Source organism: Camelus bactrianus, chromosome 11 (assembly GCF_048773025.1).
Source record: "Camelus bactrianus isolate YW-2024 breed Bactrian camel chromosome 11, ASM4877302v1, whole genome shotgun sequence".
Taxonomy (NCBI): Eukaryota; Metazoa; Chordata; class Mammalia; order Artiodactyla; family Camelidae; genus Camelus; species Camelus bactrianus.
In genome coordinates this window covers 43,227,369-43,246,502 of record NC_133549.1, presented here as the reverse complement: position 1 = coordinate 43,246,502, position 19,134 = coordinate 43,227,369, and positions in this window count along the sequence as shown.

The window sequence follows — 19,134 nt, the reverse complement described above, 5'->3', positions numbered from 1 at the left end:
TCGACTCTGGAGGCCCCTTGAGCTGCTTATTTGTCTCTAAACCCAGTTTCTATCGCAGGACTTAGCACCCAGAGCAAGTGCTCAGTAAGTGCTGGTGGATTGTCAGGCGCAGGACTTCTGGGCCTGCTTGTGTGAGTCCTTGAGCCAGAGATGGGGGAGAAGCAGACACCCGGATGTGATCCCTGTCCTCAAGAAATTTGCAGACTGTTGGGGAGACAGACCCATAGTCAACCAAAAGACAAGGCATCATCGTCATCATCATCACAGCTAGCAGGTGTGGAGCAGGTGTTTTAGGTGTCATCTCATTTAATCTTAAAATTAATTCCTATGAACAATACTTTCTTTCATCATCCTCCTTTGACAAATGACAAATTGGGGCCCAGAGAGGTTAAGTGAGTTGGCCAAAGACACACAGCTATTACTGGCAGAGGGTAGCAAGTGGTAGACTGGAGCCTAAGCACAGGCCTGTGAGGTTATAGAGGAGGAAGTCTGAGGATTGAAAGATTCATGGAAGAGCCTTGAAGGATGGATATGATTCACTAGGTAGAGAGGTGAGAAAGTGAGGTGGTTGACACCCCAGGGCCCCAGGTGTCAACATCACCATCTGCTCACCCGTCCCGGAGTGAGGAGCTGAGAAGTTAAACAGTACCTAACACAAATCCTTTCCCCATGGGGTGTTCCCAACCTGCCCAAATCAGAGCCTGTGCTTTCCTCCCAGGTGGGGAGGCCAACACCTCCTGCAGAAAGCCGTGACCTCGGACGAAAGCACCTGGGGAGGACCCGGCTAGAGTCCCCAGTGCCGTCCCTGCTGGGCAAACCTTCCTCCTCAGTGGTCTTCGAGACGGAGTCCAGCCCCACCTCTTTGGAGACTCAGTATGGAGGAAATTGTACGGCTTGGGAATGGGGGACCTGAGTTCTAGTTCTGCCTGACTGAACTGTCAGGCAAGCCATTTTGCTGAGCCCAATGTATGGCCTCCTGCATCCGTCTGTCCTGCCTTTGCCCTCTTACCCCTCTGACATCCCAGGATCAAACTGCTCTCCCCTCCTCCCTACATCTCAGCGATCTCTGACTTCAGGAAATCCTGTGAGGACTGATCTTCCTAATGCCTTGCCATGCTCCAGCTCAAGAATCTTCAGTGGCTCCCTGTGGCCCACAGGATACGGAGACCACTGTTGCCACTCCCTCTACTGCTTTCCTCTCCTGATTTCATTTTCACCTTCCACCTGCCCTTAAGGCCCAAAGGATACGGAGACCACTGTTGCCACTCCCTCTACTGCTTTCCTCTCCTGATTTCATTTTCACCCTCCACCTGCCCTTCAGGCCCAACTCAGATTCCAACTCCTCTACGAATCCATCCGTGATACTTTGCATGGATGCTTTCAAAATATAAGGTGCTGGAAGAGTCATGGAGCTGAACCAGACACAATCTCTGCCCTCAAGTTGCTCACCGCCCAGTGGGAGAGATGACTCAAAGACACAGCCGTGATGGAGACTGATAACGCAAAGCAGAACAAATCGGGGGAAGAGACCATTCTGACCTAAGACAGGCTTTTCCTTTGCTGAGAGCTGTTTGTCAGGCACAGGACTTCTGTTCAGAGGCGGGATGGGAACTGAGGAGACCTTGAGAAGCCTTGAGGGTGGGGGAGCAAGGAGGTGGATCTAGCAAAGCTGGAGAGGCTGGCCAAGGAGATGGACCCAGGGGAGAAAGGGGAGATGAGCTGGCTGAGTAAGGAGAGGACATGTGAGGGAAGAGCTGGTTAAACGGATGTTTTATAGCAAGTTTTGCTTTGTGATATGTGATGTCATTTCCCCACCCCCTGCCTCCCTCCCTTTCCCCTTCAGAAAAATCTCTATTGCTCAATCACATTTGGAATTGGACAGGCCCACCCCACCAGGTGCAAAGCCTGGGATGAGTCAAAGGGCGCCTCATATCCAGGAGTTAAAAATCAAACTCTTTGTCAAATAAAACATGCTCTGTCCTCCTGCAAGGTGTATTGACAAATATACCTTCAGAAAGACCTGGAAGGCCAAGTTTGAATCCAGAACTTTCTGCTTCTTGGAGTTCTGTGTTGGACATGTTATTACAAGGAGTATCTACCCCTGGCCCTGAGCCCCAATGCAGCCCACCCGCCTCCTTCTCCCACCCTCTGCGCCACCCTACACAGCAAGGGGCCTTCCACTGTGACAGAAACACACGCACCAGGGCCCTGTCCAGACCTCCACAACAGCGGCCCTTTGGCCACCTGAGCCTGGGTGGACAGCCTGGAGGTGTCATCTGTACTTAGAAGATAGAGCTGGGAGCAGACTTGGGCCTCTTGGGCCAGAATTCCTGGAGCCCGGGTATGGAAATGGGATGGGGGCTCCAGTGGGCACGTTCCCTTGGCCTTGTGAACTCCATGCCCTGTGGGGAGGGCGAGATTGGACAAGGTCACAGTGATGCCCCCTAAAGCAGGGAATCCTTGTGCAGTCTAAGGATGGGGATGGGGGTGGTGGGTGTGACATGGAGATGGGAATGGGGCTTAGAGGTAAGCCCTGGGGGTGGGGTGGGGTATCATGTCTCTCAAGTTCTGTTTAGAGAACTGTGGGCTATCCAGTCCGAGACAGGTGGGCACTCCCCTCCGCCTTACCTTGGCAGGTAGTGGGGGGCCACGGAAGCTTTCTGAGGAGGGCCGTGGGTGGGGGGTGGGTTTGATTAGAGCTGGGCTGCAGGAACCTTAATCTCTCCTGGTACCGTCTTGAGCTGTTATTTAACTCTTCACAGATTCATACCTTTGCTGGGAGGGCGCAGGTCTGGGAAAGAGGGTGATCTGGTGGGGTAGGACAGAGAGGATCTTAATGACCTGTAAGCTGCCGAAAGGCAGAGAACCTGACAGAGACTCCCTGTTTCCACCTTCACCTCTGGGATCCCCAGCACAAAGGCCTTGAGTTCCCACAGATGTCTGGATGTTCAGTTTGATTTGATACCAATAGCTTTACCTCGTCTCTGCCCCGCAGACTTCTTTCTGCCACACCCCTCTCCAGGAGGAGACGTGCTCTTGCCTCATTAGCCCATTTCTCATATTTAAGTCCTCGCCCGAGGAAGGTTGTCTTCGTCTTCATCCTCCTCCTCCCCCCCATCATCATTCCCTCCTTCTCCCTCTAGACCATTCCCCCCTCCCTGCTCCCCACTTTCCTTTTCTCTCACTGCCTCTTCCTTTAAGCCTCACACCCCTCTCTAAACTCTCCCCCAATTCTTCTCCAGTTCCGTTAAGAATATGTCCCCCTCCCATTCTCTTTCTTCCCCCCAGTTTCCCCTGTAAACCCTAGATCTCCCTTTCTCAGCAGCTAAGCATAGACACAGCGCCTGGACATGTTTCTACTCAGATAAATTAAAGTCATAAGTTCTGGGGGAAATAAGATGCAATGAAGACTCAGTGTCCCAGACCTGGAGCCCCCGAGGTCCCTTCAGAATCTCACATGTCTACACTGGCCTCACCCGCCAGTAATTGAACCCCTTTTTCCTCAAGTGACACCAGACAAGTTAAATTAAAAAACATTTCTTATTCCGTGCTGTTTTCCTGGATCTCTTAAAATGACTAATATAGTAACCACATTGCTTCTCCAGGTTTCCTGTGGCAGATGAGGTGAACGGGTCTTAGCGGGCGGGCTACCCGAGGAACCTTACACAGCCTGCACAACACCTCCCTGAGCCTAGGGTCTTGCCTCTTCTTGGCCCCTTTGGGAAGCTCATTAACTACTTTAGGGCAGAGCAAAACTGAGTGTGAAAGTATTAGGAGTTATTCACAGCCCCAGATCAACCATTTGTGAATTATCTTCGGAATTAATTGAGGCAGTCAGTGGGAAATCTGAGTTCAGGAACAGAGCTATTGATTAAAGAGAGGTCCAGGCGACCTAAACACAGTTTTGTATTCTCTTGAATTTGAGCCTGTTAATCTAGAGCTTTGCAAACATTTTTAAGGTTGTCAAGAACTGGTTTTATCTACCCAGCTATAATTCAGATCAAGGCTGGGACTGACAGATGCCAAAGGGTTAATTTTCCCTGCAGCTAGTCAGTGTCCTGCTTCCAGGAGCCAGGAGAGGGCAGCAAGGAGCTGTCCCAGTGGGGAAGTCCCCTGAGGCCAGCCACAGCGGGGAGGGTGGGACCTGCCACCTAAGAGGTCACGGGAAACCCCTGGATGCAGCAGGAACTGAGCCAAGACCAGAGCCCGAGAGCCAGAGGTGAGACGGAGAGCTGCTGGCATCAGGGCCATCAAAGGCCAAACCAGGAGTGAGGGTAGGGGTGCGGGGGTGAGAGATGAGCCTCACCAGAAGGCGGGCTAATCTGATGGGCCTGTTCAGACAACACCAGACATGACGAAAGGCAGGCTGGCAGTCTCAAGCCCCAGCCCAGCAGTTCTCTGAGTGTGGTCCCAGAACGACAGCATCAGCGTCACCTGGGTGCCTGTTAGCGATGCCAGTGGTCAGGCCCCACCCTAGACCCACTCAATCAGAACTTCCTGGATGGGACCCAAAATCTGGGTTTTAACAAGTCCTTCAGGTAATTCAAAGATCTGCTGACATTTGAGAACCACCTCTCTGGACCACACCCTTGGAAAATGTTTGCTCTGACAGAGTCTGGAGCCCTAGGAATCCACTTTCCTTGGAGTCTCAGGCCCATCTGGCAGGCTGAGCCCTCCCAGTGGCCCTCTTGCCTTATAAGGGGCCTCCTCCACGTATGATGGGCTGAGTCTCGGGGATCACAGTCTTCTATATCACAGTTATTCCCAAAAGGATTTCAGTCCCTTCCTTGTGGGGTGGGAGGGCCATATCATCTGTCCTACCTAGAGTTCTACAAGGACCTCCATGTCCCCAAGGAGTGCATCATTGGGGTGGTGGTGGGGTCCCTCAGGGGTCCCTACTTATGCTGGATTAGAAGTGGGAGGTCAGGCCAACATCTAGATCCCGGCAGAATCTTCCTCCACAACAGAAATTTCAGCACCTATCCACCACCACAAAAATCTATGCCACTGTGAACATCGGACTGAATGTCTGATGTTGGCCAACAGGGGTCATTGATGCCTACCAGATCCTTCCCCTCATTGCTGGTCCCGGCCTTCATATTCCACAGTGAATCCTGAGTTGCAGGAATCATTCTTAGTCTTGGACCATTGTGGATACACCAGTAGCCAAAGAAGAGTTAAATAGTTGCAAGGTTGTTGATTTGTTCACAAAGGAAACTGCCCAGAAAGGACAAGAAAAGCTTCATTTCCTAGCCATTAACTGAAAACCACTTTTCTTAGGACAGCTTGACCTCTAAGGGTTTGACTGAACTATCCACAAAAAATGTAGATAAATTTTGTCCCCTTTTAGCATCGAGTGCTAGTAAACAAGGTGGGAGAGAAGGAATTCTACCAAGGTACTGGCAGAAACTTAACTTCTCAGGGGAAATAATTTCCTCTCCTCATTACCAATTAATGAGCATAAGCTTCTGCCCAGCAGCACGCTTTGAATTACTGTCACTGTGGTGAGATGGTGTGACAGGAATCTCATGTTAATGCCTTATGTTTGTGGCGAGGCTTTGTAAACCGGAGCTGGTAGGTGAATGTTTCTCATTCAAGTTGGGGCATTATCCTGCACTAAACACTGGGCGTGGATCTGTCATATTTGTACAAAGAACACTTGGCTAGGTGCGGGCATGGTGTGGATGTAAACGTGTAAAGACCCAGTCCCTGCCCTCAGTATAAGTCACATAAGTCATGAATTATATTTATATCCTTATATGAATTAAAGGAATTACGTCAGCTGGTGCAACCTGCTCGGATGGATTGTTCATTTACCTTATTTGTTCAGTGATGTTTACCTCTTTATGTAGCCACTTGGGGAAATCTAGGAAAGTAAATTTAACCCAAGTTTCCCAGGCTCCAGGGTACTGCTAGGGGCACATGACAGTAAAGGCCATATTTTCCAGGCTCTTCTCTCTATTATTCAGGTAGCACATCCAGCACCATCCCACGCCCTGCTCCACACCCCCAATCAATCTCACTCAGCTTCTGTTTAGGAGTTTTCAGGGCGTGGTCAACATGTGCTCATAAATCAGGCTGAGAGGGTTAGAGTGCAGCATCTCCCATCATCTTCCAGCCAACTTTGCACCCCTCCCCCACCATTGATGTCCATTACCTGAGAAGCTTCTTGGAAATTTTGCAAATATTTGTGGCCAGTGCTCACAAGCCAAAAATGCTGAGATCCAAGCCAGAGGGGCTACCTGTTGATGCTTCTAAAGCTGCCATTTCTCAAGGCACAGAATGATGCTACTTGCCCTTAGACTGAGGAAGATGCATCTCCCTGACGGTGTCATGCTGCTTCCCCTGATCTTTTACCGTTTCACTGACCTGTGGTCTGTTTTTCACCAATACCGCACTGTGTTGATTATTACAGCTTTAGAGTCCTACATCAGACAGTGAGTCTTCCAACTTTGTTCTTTTTCAAAATTGTTTTGGTTGCTCTAATCCCTTTGTCTTTCCATATACATTTTAGCATCCATTTGTTAATTTCTACCCAAAAAAGCCTGCCAGAATTTTGATTGGTGTTCTGCTGGATTTATAAATCAGTAAAGAGAAGTGATAATTTAAGAAGACTGGGCCTTCTGATTCATGAACACAGTACAGTTCTCCATTTATCTTTCTTCTTTGATTTATTTAATCAGTGATTTGTAGTTTGGGGTATAAAGATCCCATATATAACATATATTTGTTAGATTTCTGCCTAAGCATTCCGTATTTTGGTAATACTGTAAATGGCACTTAAAATTTTTGAGATTTCCCATTGATCCTTGCTGGTATATAAAACTTTTTATATGCCTGTGAAATTGCTAAATTTCGTATAGCAGCTTATGTAGTTCTTGGAATTTTTTTTGTATAGAAAAGCATGTCATCTGTGAAGAAACAATTTTATTTCATCCTTTCTGATCTGTATGACTTTCTTTTATTTTTCTTGGTGGGATCTCCAGCATGAAGATGAAGAGAAAAGATAAGCGTGGACATTCTTGCCTTGTTTCCAATCTTAAGAGAAAAGTAGTCAGCCTTTCACCATTAAATATAATGTTACCTGTAGGTGCATTTCAACTAAGAGGTCAAATCTCTCTGTGCAGAGTTTTCTTATAGAGATTCTCTTATTATCCGTTTGATGTCTGTGGAGGATTTTTTTTTTTTTTTTTTTTGCTTGCTAGAGGATTTTTTTTTTGCTAGAAGATTATCAGTTTTATTGATCTTTTCAAAGAATCAGCTTTTTGTTTCATTGATTTTCTCTATTATTTTTTGTTTTCAATTTCTACTCCTGTCTTTATTATTTCCTTGTTCTGATTTATGTTTATTTGTTCTTTTCCTATTCTTCAAGTGGGAAATTTAGATGACTGATTTGAGAATTTTCCTCTTTTCTGGTATAAGCATTTAGTGCTGTAAGATTTTCTCTTAGTATTGCTTTATCCTGTCCCACGAGTTTTGATATGTTGTACTTTCATTGTCATTCATTCAACATATGTTTTAATTGCCCTTGAGACTTCCTGCATGACCTATGTGTTAGAAGTATGTTGTTTAATTTCCAGCTGTTTGGAGATTTCCCAGTTATATTTCTGCTATGGATCTCTGTTCAATCTGTTGCGGTCAGATAACACACTCTGTATGATTTAAATTATTTTTAATTTGCTGAGGTCTGTTTTATGGTCCAGGATATGGTCTACCTTGGCCTACGTTGCAGGGATACTTGAAAAGAACATGTATTCTGCTGTTATTGCATGGAGTGTTCTACAAATGTCAATTAGACTCTGTTGGTTGATAGTGTTGTCAAATTCTTCTTTATCCTGCTGATTTTCTGTCTATCAATTGTTGAAAGAGGAATGTTGAAGTCTCCAACTATAATTGCAGGTTTTTTCCATTTTTCCTTCCAATTCTGTCAGTTTTTCCTTCCCATATTTGCAGCTCTGTTGTTTGTGAATACACAGTTAAGCTTGCTATGTCTTTTTAGTGGTCTGACCCTTTTGTTATAAGGTAATGCCCCTCTCTGTTTCTGGTTCTTATCTTTACTCTGATGTATACTTTATCTGATATTAATATGGCTACTCCTGATTTCTTTTGATTAATTCTTGAATGATATCTCTTTTTCTATCCTTTACTATCCAGCCTGCCTATATTGTCATATTTGAACTGAGTTTCTTGTAGAGAGAGTATAGTTGGGTCATCTTTTTTAATCCACTCTGCCAATCTCTGCCCTTTAATTGGTGTATTTAGACCATTTACATTGAATGCAATAATTGATCTATCATTGCTTAAATCTGTCATTCTATTTTCATTTGTTTCATTTTTGTTTCTCCCTTTTCTTTTTCCTGCCTTCTTGTGGATTACTTGATCATTTTTAAGAATTTCATTTTGATTAATCTATAGTGTTTTTGAGTGTGTCTCTTTGTGTAGTTTTTTTTGTTTTGTTTTGTTTTGTTTTTTGTTTTTGGTTTTGGTTTTGGTTTGTTTTTACAGTTGCCTTGGGTATTATATTTACCTAATTTTTCAGTCAACTGATATTGTCATTTCCCCATTTAGAGTGAACTGTAGAAACCATATCTCCCTTTATGTCTCTTTATCTGCTGTTATTTATAATATAGTTGTCTTAAACATTTCTTTTACATAAATTTATAACCACATCAGGCAGTGTTATAATTTTTTGCTTCAACTGCCAAACCTAATTTGATAACTCCAGAACAGAGGAATATGGGTATTTACCCATATTTATACTTCTCTCTTTTTCTATCCTTCCTCATGTTCAAAAATGCCTTCTTGTTATTGTTTCCTTCTGTTTAGAGAATTTCTGCTAGCCATTCTTTTATGGTAGATCTCCTTGCAACGAATTCTCTTAGTTTTCCTTCATCTCTGAATACCTTGATTACTCACTTCATTCCTGAAGGATGTGTGTGTGTGTGTGTGTGTGTGTGTGTGCGCTGGATATAGAATTTTAGCTTGACAGTTCTTTTCTTTCATTTGTTTTCTTTCTTGAAAATGTTATGCCATTTATTTCTGGCCTCCTTGGTTTCCGGTGATAAATTTACTCCCATTCAAATTATTTTTCCCTACAGGTAAGGTCATTTTTCTCTCTCTACTTTCAAAATTGTTCTTTGACTTTGGTTTTCAGAACTTTAACTATGTTGTGCCTTAGTATAGATTTGTTTGGATTCTCTTTTTGGGGTTGGCTTGTCTTCTTAAATTCATAGGTTTATGTATTTTACCAAATTTGGAAAAATTTCAGCATTATTTCTTTAAATGTTTTCTCAGTTCTGGCCTATTTCTTCTCTGCTTCCAGGACTCTAATGACATGCGTTATGACTATTACATCTCTTGTTATAGTCCCACAGTTCCCGGGAGCCTTGTTAATTCTTCTCTTCCCTCTCCTTCTCCTCTTCCTTTTTCTTCTTTGCTGTCATCTATTTTCTTTATGTTATTCATATTAGGTTATTTCTGTTTTTCTGTTTCTGAATCCACTGTTTCTTGCCTCTGGCCTCCCCATTCTGTTTTTGAGCTCATCCAATGAGATTTTAAATTTTGAGTATTGTATTTTTCTGTTCTAAAATTTCCTCTGGCTCTTCTTTATATATATATATATATTTTGAGAATTTCTATTTCTTTACTGAAACTCTTTATTTTTCCATTTCTTTCAACTGTGTTTGTACTTGTTTGTTAAAGTGTTTTTTATAATGACTGCTTTAAAATCTTTGTTAGATAATTCTAGTATTTCTGTCATGTTGATGTTGGTATTGTTTGATGGTCTTTTTCATTCAGTTCTAAAAGTTTATTATTCTCAGCCTGAGGAGTAATTTTTGACCAAAATCTGGGCATTTGGGGTATTATGACTCTGAATTTTGTTTGAAACTTTTGTTTTAACTGGCTTTTCCTGATACTACTCCAGCAGGGGACAAACAGACACCACCTATTACTGCTTGGTGGGGTGTAAGTCCAGGTTCCCCATCCATCTTCCCTTGATGCATGAGGGAGCTCTTAATTACAGCTGGGTGGGTGTGATTGATTGGCTCCCTGTGAGGCCTCCAGAGACACTTCCCTAGCTGACAGGAGTAAACGTGTCTTGTTATTGCCTCTCACATGGCCTGCACTCATACCACAGGGAGAGGGGTGACCTTGTTACCACTGGGTGGTGGTGGAAGTCCTGTCCACTGGGCCTCCCCTGGCACCATCTCAGTGGGGAGAGGAGCAGTGCCTTGTTTTTGTTGGGTAGTAATGGAAGTTCAGGCTCCACTGGCACTGTGGGCGGAGGGGTGTGGGGGGGCAGATGCTCATTGCCACGTGGTGGGGATGCAAGCCTCAGCTCCCTACTCAACCCTTTATGATACCACCCTACATGGGGGCGGGGATTAGGTGTCTTTTTATAGGCTGGTAAGGGTGGAAATCCAGGCTGTCCACTCAGCTTTTGCTGGGGTGTGTGTGTATTTGTGTGTGTGTGTGTGTGTGAGAGTGTGTGTGTGTGAGTGTGTGTGGTGTGTGTGTGGTGTGTGTGTGTGTCTGTGTGAGTGTGTGTGTATGTGTGGTGTGTGTGTGGTGTGTGTGTGTGTGTATTCATCATGTTGGGGTGGGATGCTACTATGGTTTTTTTCCGTGGTGTTTGCTAGAGTAGAGCAGTTATTGTCCACAGTTTTCTGTCTCCATAGGCTTCCTGATCCTTTGGCTAGAGAGAGGAGGCTTTTGCTGGGCTTTTGTGGCCTGTGCCCATTGGTGCTGCCAGGTTACCAGCTTCTTCAGCAAGAAGTTGGACTACATAAGGCAAAAAAGAAAACCCAGGGAACTCACCAGCGTGTCCTTCCTTGGGTCCCTGGGCCCCTAGCTGTTCTGCCTTCTTCTCTCTACCTTTCAGAGTCTTCTCATGTTTGCTTCATACGCAATGCCCACGGTTCTCAGTTGTCCTTAAACTCCCACTTAGTGGGAGGGGTAGGGAAAAATGTTTCTGTTTCATCTTCTCAGGAACAAAAGTCCATATTGCTCCCCTTTTATTTCTAAAGAATTTGTGTAGAATTGGTGTTATTTCTTCCTAAACATTTAGTCAAATTTTCCAGTGAAGCCATCTGAGCCTGAGGTTTTCTTTGTTGGAAGAGTTTTAAACTGTGTCTTTAGTATATCTAAGATAATTTGGATTATCCACTTCTCATTGAGTGAGTTTGACAGTTTGTGATTTTCAAGGAATTTGTTCATTGGATCTAAGTTGTCAAATTTATAGGCATATATATATATACACACACACCACACATATATGTATTTTAACATTCCCTCATTTCATTTCTAACATCTTCGGGTCTGTAGTGATATCTCTGCTTTCATTCATACTATTGGTAGTTTGTGTCTTCTTTCTTTTTCTCTTGGTCAGTCAGATCCTGAGCAGGACCAGCATCACCTTGTGAAGCATCCGCCTCAGCTGAGGTTCTGCCCGTCATCCCTTCAACGGGCTGAATTTCTCAATGAGGGTCTCTCTTCTCTAGTAAGGAGGGGGGGTGCTTCTGCCCACCCAGAGGGTTCAGGTAAGTCTGAGGGCTCATGGTTCTCATACACGTCCACCTGTACATCCCATCCTAGATCTCAGGGCCCTTTCTTCCCCTATCAGAGTCCTCACTTTAGCATGAGAAAGTGTTAAAACTGCATCCGCATCCTTTGCACTTTTGCGATTTTGTGATGAAATCCTGGGCCCGGCTTTCAGTGGCCTGCCTGCCGCAGGGCTGCTGCACAAGAGGGCCCTCGAATGCTGCCCGGGGGACCTCCGGCTTCCACAGCACGTTCGGAGCTGTCAGTTGACTCAGCCTATTGCTCTCTTTCTTTAAGATTTCTAGGACAATAAAAAAAAAAAGTCATCCAGTTCCATGATTTCCATTATTACCACTGCTCCCACAACATTCAAGTGCTGGAGTTCCTGCACCCATGTGTTATCCCAGCACACCACTGGCAAGCTACAGCACACCAAGGGGTCTTACCATCCCACCTACCATCACCATGTGGACCTTTTGCTCTGTAAGCTGATAAATGATCCAGTTCCAGAATCTCATCCTAAGGGTGTGCCGTCTAGGAGCACTTTTACCATCAAGGGAATTAGCTTGGGTTCCCCTAAAAGCAGTTGCTGAGAAAGGACTAGGGTGCATGTTGTTTGCCTGAGAGGTGATCGCAGAATGTAGAAGTAAAGGACAGGGAAGAATGACGTAAGCAAGGAAGAAAAACCAATTAGAGATGGCTTAATGAGCTGGTTACCATAATGAGTAGTTAAGACTGTCTGTTGGGACCCTTTTCGGAGAGATGTGTCTCAGAATTCCCTCCCAAAGGATGGAAGCCTGAGGCATTTATTTACCAACTCTTTCTCCAATTGTGTCCTCTGTTTTGGAGGTTGCCTCTGGGGCATTAACTACCCTGAGGTGGAGGTGGGTGTGGAATGGTGCATAAGAAGCATCTGCTACACCACCACGCAGTGAGCATTGACTTCAGATGCACTGACAGCCAGACCCATAGTCTTAGAGCTACAGTATATTTGACCTTGTGGCTAGCCCCTGACCATTGTATCTAGGTTTCTCCTAACCTGATTCTAACTCTGCTGGCTTCTTAGTCAACCAGGCTTTCTCTAGTGCTGGCTCCCTCCCATGAGATGCAGCCTGCTTTTCTGGGGGTGGTGATGCTCTGATGGAGGGTGGGGATAAGCAGCGGTAGGGAGGGGCTGGATTCCATTCCTAGATATCAATTGCGGTGGGTTGAATAGTGGTCCCAAATAAGGTATGTCCCTGAATCCATAAAAGCAAACTTATTTGGAAAAAGGATCTTTGCAGATGCAATTAAGTTAAAGATCTAGAGATGAGCTCATCCTGGATTTAGGGTGGGCCCTAAATCCAATGACTGGTATCTTTACAAGAGAAAAGAGGGAGATTTGAGACACATAGGCACAGAGAAAATGGCCATGTGAAAATGAAATCAAAGATTGGAGTTATGCTTCCACAAGCCAGGGAAGGAGAACTACCAGAAGCTGGAAGAGGCAAGGAAGGATTCCCCCCTGGAGCCTTTGGAGAGCGTGTAGCCCTGCCGACACCTCGATTCCAAATCTCTAGCCTCTAGACTGTGAGAGAATACATTTCTGTTGTTACAACCACCTAGTTTATAGTAATTTGTTATGGCAACCACAGGAAGCTAGCACACCAGCCACAGACTGGAACTTCTGCTTTAAGAACTAAGTACCCCAAAGAGGTAGCAGCTGCCCCATTGCTGGGTCACCTCTGGTTGCCAGGAAGCGGCCACTCCATGGTTTGCTGGCCTCATGGACCTCATTCCTGATATGGCTGAACTTGGCCATATCTGTGGTCTTTGTACCCACTCAGTATGGCCTTGACCTGCATGGTGCCTCCTCTTACGGTAACCCTGAAGTGGTTTAGTCGCCCAGGTCCTGCTCTGACAGAGACGTGGGATATAGACTCTTACCTGTCATCCCTCAGACCTTTCCTGGTAGGGTCTTTGAAACCATAGACACCAACTTTGGCTAATTTAAACAAAAATGGGACTCATTGGAAGGATACAGGAAAAGCTAAAACATGCAGGCTGGTAAAAAGCAGCCTAACAGCTCCGGGGAGCCTGGCTATCAGTGCAACTAAAGGGCAGTTGATTCAGGTTGCTGCAAGTGGAATGGCCTCAGATCATCTCACTCAAGTTTAAATTCACCCAGAGAAGGTCTGTCTGGGGCGATGATGCTCAGCCAGAGCTCAGGGACAAGGGGATGGGGGTGGAGAGTGGGCACTTTGACAATGAAACCAAGACATCATGAAATCAGGGAGGCGGTTGTTCCTCTAAGGAAAAATTAAGTGCTGGTGCCACAAAGGGGAAAGGACGCTGGGCAGACGGAAACCCCAGCTGCCCAGGCAAGAGGTGAGAGCCAGCTTCCTGTTCCTTTTCCTGCCCTGTTTCCCCACCCCTGATCTCTACTTCTTCCTGCTCAGTTCCTCAGAAGGAGGAGGGAGAAGCCACAGAATATTTTTTTTATAACTTTAGTGGATACCTCAAGTCAGCGATGAGCGATAATTAGACTGTGATCGTTCTATTTAAGCACCTCACTTAATCAATGACAATTGCCTATGCTGTCTCCAGGTATTGATTATAGAGTCCTGCCTTCTGGAAATCTTAGAGCATCCTCCTGGGATGCTACCAACACTGGGGTTTCTTGTAGGCATGCCAACACCCAGTGCTGAAGCCGACCTTTTCATGTGGTTGCTTGAGACACTTTTTCATCTTAATTGTTTCTGATGACAGGACAGAATAGCAGCTCCTTCTCCTGCTAATCTGAATCTAAGTGGGAAGGAGCGGCCCAGTTAATGGGGCATACAGCTCTTCCCAGGTGGGAAGGATGGGGTTGGCTGCTCCAGACCCCCTCACAGGGAAGATACAGGACGCAGCCTAGAGATTGGCCGTGAACTCTTGTGAGGATGATAATTGAGAAGAGGTGACCCTGGACAGACACCAAGCCACCCCATCTCCCATAATCATCATGGCAGCAACAGAGGCTGAGGACTGTCCAGGGGCCTCACTGAGCAGAGGGCTTGGAGATGCCTCAGATGCAGGCAGTGTATAAAGGGGAGGAAGGGCTAGGTCAAAGCAAGGAGGCAAGTGGCAGTGTTTCCACCTGGATGCACATTAAAAAAGACCTATGTCTTAGTCCTACCCCAGACTCATTGCATCAGAATCTCTATGGGGGTGGGGGTGGGGGTGGGGGTGGAGGGTGTTTCTGGGCATCTATATTTTTTAAATTCCCAGGTGACATTTTGTTGCACAGTGAGGGCTGAGAATCATTGAATTATTAGGTTCCTCAACCTGAGATGCGTGTGGGCTTTGGGGGCATCTGTGACGTCCCCTGAAAATGTATGCAAAATTGTCTGTATATAATCTTTTCTTGGGAGAGGAAGTCACTGCTTTCATCTGATTGTCAAAGTGGCCTGTGACCTTCCAAAGGACAAAAGCTCTTTAAAATAAAGGGAAGAGGGCTTGAGCCAGGGAAGAGGAGGGGGGATTCAAGCTATGGTGTTTCTGATGCCAGTGGTTCCTTGAAGCACTTCTGTCACCATCCCACAAAACTGCCCTTCTGCCTTTAGCTCAGCAGCCAGGTGGCCTGGCCCCCATCCCTGCTGGCTAACTTTTTCATCAACTGCTTGAAACCAGCTGCAAAAAGATAAGGACAAGATTTGGAGGCAGATGTGAAGTAACTAGGGATCTGCCCCAGGCTCCTCTGACCCAAAGTTAGGGCAGCAGGAATCAGTTCCAAACCCTGTAAGACAGCGGTTCTCAAAGTGTGGTCCCCAGACCGGCAGCTTCGGCATCACCTGGGCACTCAGTGAAAAGGTCAGTTATCAGGCCCCACCGTAGACCGTCTGAATCAGAGACTCTGGTGGGGGGCCCAGCAGTCTGTGTTGTGACAAACCCCAGGATGCATCCTGTGCACCTACAGTTGGGCACTACTGCCGCGGGGGAGTGAGCGTCTCCTCGATTGTTGATGGGTGAGCTGAGCGCCTGGGTAAGGCTGATCCAGCAGGTGGAGAGCCTTCCTTCCCCTCAGTGGAGACAGGCTGAGTGAAGACTGTGAGTGTTAATGCTTCAGAGGCCCGTCCTGGGTGGCAGGAGGGTGGGCAGCCATGCTCACTGGCTGAATCAGAGACCCCGGAGGCTGGGGCGCAGTGCAGGTTCTATGTCCTGTTTCAGGCACATGGAGACCTCTGTGTGGACAGGTCTAGCAGCCAGCTACACCATATGTCATCCTGACGTTGGGAGACGTAGGGCCGGAGATGCATTTACTCATCAGCAGGTAGGTTTAGGTCCCATGGGGGATGTAAGAAGGGGTGAAGGAGTTGAGTGCAGAATCTGAGTCCTTCAGAACCCACTCACCAGTTCCAGAGAAACTGCATTGCACTGAATTAGCCCTGATGTCCGCAGCACCAGCACAGTTCTCTCCCTCGAGGAGCTGCGTCCCTCTGGCTAGGAGGAGGAGACCTGCACACAGGGAGGACCCCTGCTTGGAGAGAAGGACGTCAGTGGAGGAGGGGACAGAGGAGTGTCTGAGGAACATGAAGGTTGGAGGGAAGGCTTGTACCAGAGACAGTGCTGGAGGGATTCCCATGGGGAATCCATGTGTGGGAGCTGAGGAGCGGGCTGGTACCCACAGGAAGACAAACTGGGTGGAAAGACATCCCCACAGCCTCCCATGAGGGCCTGAGAGCATAGAGCCTCCTGCCTATTGGAGCATCAGATCAGAGCAGGGGACCAAAGGGAGGAAAGGCTGGGAAGGAGGGTCCAGTGCTGGGCTGAGGGAGCGCTAGCAGCCCGGGAGTGGAGTCGGGCCCCTGCCTCCTGCTGCAGGTTTAGTGGGGGATGAAACAACCAAAGAAGAGCAATTTGGCAGCACAAGCTGGAGACACCTGGGTGGACAAATGGCTGGGATGTTACCCCAGGCAGGAAATGATGAGGACCCTCAGTGAAGGCGGGGCGAGTTAGTGAGAGAAGCTAATGTTCCCGCTAAGGGCCTGGTGATTGTTTAAAGGCTTTTCACTGAAGTGTGGAGCATCAACAATGGGGGCCATTGCGCCCTCCTCCCGGCCCCCAGCCCAGGGCTCAGGCCTGGGAAGTGACGCACTGAGAACAAACCCAAGGACCTGAGCAGAGAAATAGGGTTAGTAAAAGGAAAAGGCGGGCGGGTAGGAGGGGAGATGAAATAACCCACAGCGTAACCCAGGTGTGGAATATGGTGCAAGAGAAAAAGAACGAGGCAGATCTCCACACACTCCACAGTGGTTTCCCAGCACTTTGAAGAGTGAAACAGGCAAGGTCCACCCCACTGCCTGTGGAACGATACCATTGGTGCACATGGTAAGAACCTCACGTGGTATGTGAGGATGCAGGTGAACTTTAAAAAGGTCCGGAAAGATGCACAGCCCATGATTGACACGGTTGCCCCCAGGGAAGGGGGGATAGTGACAGCACAGTGTGAGGAGGGCCCTGGCGCTCCGTTTTGTTGTGGAGGCGAGGAACAGTGGTGACCCATCATACATGGCCAGCAGCTGGGTGAGATGAGAATGACCCTGCCTCAGAGATCCTCAAACCCTGGTGTGCACCAGAGTTGCCAGGGGGCAGGTTAAAATGCAGGTTCTTAGGTCCCATCCCAGCCATATTGAAGTAGGATGTCAGGGTGAGGCCTAGACATCTGCATTTTAACCAGTTTCCATTCATTCTGATGCCAGTGGTTCCTGGCAGCCCTCCCGGGGTAAGTCCATGAAACCGCCCTCCCTCCTGTAGCTCAGGTACTTGGCCACCACCCTTGCTGGGGAACTGGGCAAGGTGGCTTCCCCCTCAGAGGTGGAGAGGCTGCCGGAGGGCACCCGTTCCTTTGGGGACCTCATATATACTGAGGGACAAAGGTAACCACTCAAACTCCCCTGGGCAGTTTTTAAAAGCGATCTGAGCTACCCAAATCATCCCTCCCAATTCATTTGGAATTCAAAGCAAGTGGGGAAAACTTGCATTAATTAAATATTTAATTGATGTCCATTAAGGCTGGAATATGGGATTTAGTTCAAATTTATGACATAGTTGTATTTTTTATGGCTGCACATATATTGCATATAGGCCGTTGGTTCCCCTCATGTAATAAAGCGTTGGGTATATTTATGCCCATTTTATAGGATGTGGAGCATAAATGGAGTATTGCGAGTGATTATGGAGATGCACAGTATTTGCTTTTATGACGTTGGCAGTGGTATAAATTTGCTGTTCAGTCACTATTGATCAGACCAGTAACCACCCATTACCACCCTGGGCCTCTGGGAAAATGTGGGCTGCTTTACAACAATCCATTTTATTATGCAGTTTGGGGTACCTGTTGAGGCAAAATGTACTCCATTTACAATGTCGGGGGTGGTGGAATGTCCCCTCACCTCATGTGGCTGAAGCAAAACTCAGAAGTGAACTCTGTGACTTAAAACATGAGTTTTTGTTTTGTAAGGGGGGGGAGATAATTAGGTTTCTTTATGTATTTTTTAATTAATTTTTTAATTTAATTTTACTTTTTAGTGGAGATACTGGGATTGAACCCAGGACCTTGTGCATGCTAAGCACACACTCTACCACTGAGCTATACCCTCCCCCTCCAAAACATGAGTTTGGAGACTGACAACAGAGGGGTTGTGAGTGATAGATGTATGTGGGGTGGTGGTGGGTGATAGGGACACACAGGTCCCCTTTTGCTCTTTTGTTCACCCTTCAGAAGCCCTTGACCTCTCTTTCCAGGAGGAGGAGGAACTGGAGAATTCCTGGTCTTCTACAGTCAACAAAACTGACGCTGAGTCAGTTTGGGTTCAGTGGTGAAAACTGGGTCAGAACTGGCCTGTCTCCTGGAACAACTCTTGTTTCCAGTAAATCGATTTTGCATAACTTGAAATTTCTAGGATGGCTGTAGTAGGTGCCAGTCTGTTTTAATTAACACAAGAGCTGGGAGAGAGTTTGGAGATCTGAGGTCCAACATCCTTCTTTGAAGTTTAAAAAACAACTATAACAAAACCAGGCAACAAACAAAACTGCCCTTTCCTGAGAACACACTGTGTGCCAGGCCCACCCTGACAGCGGCCCGGCCGTTGCCTCACTCGACTCTCGGAACAGCCCAAGACCTCATTTATAGCTGATAAAAATGAGGCCAGTGAAGCTGAGTGATTTGTCCACGGTCACCCAGCCAGAGAGAGGCTCAGCTTCGAACGAGGTCCCCCGGTTCAGAGCCCAAGCTCCTAGCCCTCTGCTTGGGGGACTCATTGTTGAGTGGAGGATGGAGGCTTAGGTTCTCAAGATCCAGACTTAGACAGACGAGGAAGGGCAGAGGCATGGGGTGGTCCAGAGAGAAAGTCCAGACTCAATCACCAGTGTACTCACCACTTGTGCCCAGTGGGTCTCCATCCTCTGCATCACGTTTGCTCCCTGGCCCCTGAGTCAGAAAAGTTCCCCCAGCACCAGAGACTTGTCAGTTGTGCAACACAGATTTTGCGTGGCTACAAGGTGACTTTTCCTCCTTATTTCAGGTGACGTCCTTTGCCCCAGCATGGCTTGAAGGCTGGCCACAGGTTGGGC